The following is a 2,953-nucleotide window of genomic DNA, read 5'->3' as shown; positions in this document are numbered from 1 at the left end:
ATGCTATCACCTCCCCTTTGTAGGCTTGGGAAAGGACTAGGCCATTCTCCTTAGAGAGTAGTGGGGTGGCTTTTAAGAGGGCAACAGACTTCCTGTAACAATGCATTTCATGATATTTGGGATGACTATCAAAAAAGTACAATGTATAATCAAAGTCCTCAGCCACATTGCAGAACTTTGGGGGATGTTTCCTCTAGCCGACTACTGTCACCTTCACTGTTCCAGTTTTTAAGTCCTGAGTCAAGCCAAAAAAAAAAAAAAAGAAAACAAAACAAAAAAACAAAACAAAGAAAGCCATGCAATCTCATCTTGTTTTCTGCGCAAGTTATTTTTTTTCAAGAAAGGGTGTAATGCAACTAAGTTATAATCGGCCTAGAAGCATTTTCTGCGGATGAAGAAGGGGTCGGGCTTGTCGCATTCCTTGCTGATCCACATCTGCTGGAAGCTGGAAAGTGAGGCCAGGATGGAGTCACTGATCAACATGGAGTACTAACTCTCCAGAGGAGCAATGGCGCCAGGGCGATGATCTCCTTCTGCACCCCATCCTGCCACACCAGGGTACATGGTGGTGCCACCAGACAGCCCTGTGTTGGCATGGAGCTCTTTGTGGATGTCCATGTCACACTTCATGATGGAATTGACAGTAGGATGCCACAGGATTCCATGCTCAGGAAGGAAGGGTGGAAGAATGCCTGGGGAGTATGGAACCCTTCGTTGCTGACGGTGATGACCTGGCCATTGGAAGTTCAGGCAGCTTGTAGCTCTTCTCCAGGGAGGAGCTGGAGGCCACCGTGGCCATCTCCTGCTTGAAGTCCAGGGTGATGTAGCACAACTTCTCCTTGATGTCATGCATGATTTCCTGCTCGGCCATGGTGGTGAAGCTGTAGCTCCTGCTCGGTGAGGATCTTCGTGAAGTAGTCAGTCAGGTCCAGACCAGCCAGGTCCAGACGCAGGATGGCGTGGGGGAGAGCATACCACTCATAGATGGGCAGTGTGGGTGACCCCATCACCAGAGTCCATCACAATGCCAGTGGTAAGGTCAGAGGCATACAGGGACAGCACCACAGGCTGGATGACCATGTATATGGCTGGGGTGTTGCTGAAGGTCTCAAACAAGATCTGGGTCATCTTCTCATGATTGGCCTTGGGGTTCAGTGGGGCCTAGGTCAGCAGCATGGGGTGGTCCTCAGGAGCCATAGGCAGCTTGTTGTAGAAGGTGTGGTGCCAGATCTTCTCCATGCCGTCCCAGTTGATACTGTCCTGCACCGAGTACTTCAGGGTCAGGATGCTTCTCTTGCTCTGGGCCTCATCGCCCACATAGGAGTCCTTCTGACCCATGCCCACCATCATGCCCTGGGGTCTGGGGCTACCCATGATAGAGGGGAAGATGGCCCGGGAGCATCGTCACCTGCAAAGCCAGCCTTGCACATGCCAGAGCCGTTGTTGATGAGGAGCGGGGCGGTATCATCATCCATGATGAGTTAGCTGGGGGTGTGGAAGCCTGGCAGAGCCGCGAGGAGGTGGCTTTGTGCTCGCGGGGTGGACGTGGTCTCGGCGATCCATTAAACCTATTTTTCTTCCCAGTCTCAGGTATGTCTTTATCAGCAGCATCAAAATGGACTAATACACTTAGCTGAGCATGTCTAGAAAATTTTCTGATTACAGTTTTGACAAGAATATCATCTTTTTTCTCTACCAATCAGAGTGTTATGCCTGTCCCATTCCTAATGTGTTACTTTTCCATTGTTAATCCACTTAAAATAACCTATGGTCTCGTTGAGATAGAACCTTTTTTAAAACAAAAAACGAATATTCTACTTAACTACCTATTCTTAGTTCAATTTTGTAGGAAATAAACATTTCAACAATAGAATTAAAAAATGTATACAATGGCAGATTTTTATAAATCATATTTCTCTAATTTAAGAGATTTAGCAAACACACTAAATCTAATTCTCTTTTGGAAACAAAATTTACATTTCCAGATAATCTGGAAAAGCTACTTAATCAATAAGTTCCTTGGGGTTTTACTCTGTGTTTTGACAGCACCAATATATTCATCATGGTGTAGGGCATGAGGAAATAGCACAATTAATACTCATAAACATGAATGTGAAAATGTATAGTTTTGTGCTTAGAAGTGTCATTTCTAATTGCAAATATGGCAGCTTTATTGACATAATCATTAACAGGATTTTTAAGCAATCTACCAGTAGTTCCAGAGATGAGATTCACTTCTACTTCTAGAACAAATGTATAAGTATGCTTTTATTAGTTACTGTTTTAATTTCAAATTTTCTATTCTATATATTTGAAATAGTCTTTAAAGTTTTCACAAACAAGCAAGAATTAGAAAAGTACCTCATTGTGCCTATTTATTGTTTAAATCTTTTACTCTTTTGTATTTTCGAATTGGACCAACAACTCTAATTATACTAAGTACTCATTCTAGTTTTTTTCTAAGCTTATCTGTCAATCTGAAATTCTCTTTTTGACACTTGAAATTTTATTATGACTTTTATATTTTAAAGGACGATAATTATTTCTGCATGTATTTAAAACTGAGTCCTTAGATTATTGTTTCTGAGATGTGGCTGCTGTCCTTTAAACTCTCTTAGTATGTTACAAGCACACGGCATTAAGAGACTTTCTCTAAAGGAGTAATGAAAACTAACTTTTAAAAAGATAATATACAATTTTCTCCAACAAATATTTTGTTTTTTAAGGTATTGCTTATACTTTGTAAAATAATACTTTTTCTCCTATCATTCTGTTGTGATAAGTTATTGCCAAGAGATTTCTGATATTTGGCTGAGAGTGGAGATGGCCTTCTGAAAGGGCATGGAGGAGTGGGCAGAGCTGTCAATCTGAGCAAGAAGGGCTTGAAAACTTCTTCTCTGAAAATGCACTGAAGCCTAGAAGTTCTTCACTGTTTAGAAACAAAGCTTAGTAG

The 2,953-nt window shown here is 42.0% G+C and overlaps 1 pseudogene; it reads right to left on the bottom strand.

Moving 5' to 3' along the window:
* Positions 1–372: 372 nt before the first annotated feature.
* Positions 373–1,475, bottom strand: LOC112626763 (annotated as a pseudogene).
* Between the last annotated feature and the right edge of the window lie 1,478 nt (positions 1,476–2,953).

This window comes from Theropithecus gelada, chromosome 6, assembly GCF_003255815.1.
Source record: "Theropithecus gelada isolate Dixy chromosome 6, Tgel_1.0, whole genome shotgun sequence".
In the NCBI taxonomy this organism is placed as follows: Eukaryota; Metazoa; Chordata; class Mammalia; order Primates; family Cercopithecidae; genus Theropithecus; species Theropithecus gelada.
Note: the sequence above shows the minus strand (reverse complement) of the source record. Positions and strands in the feature narration are given on the sequence as shown.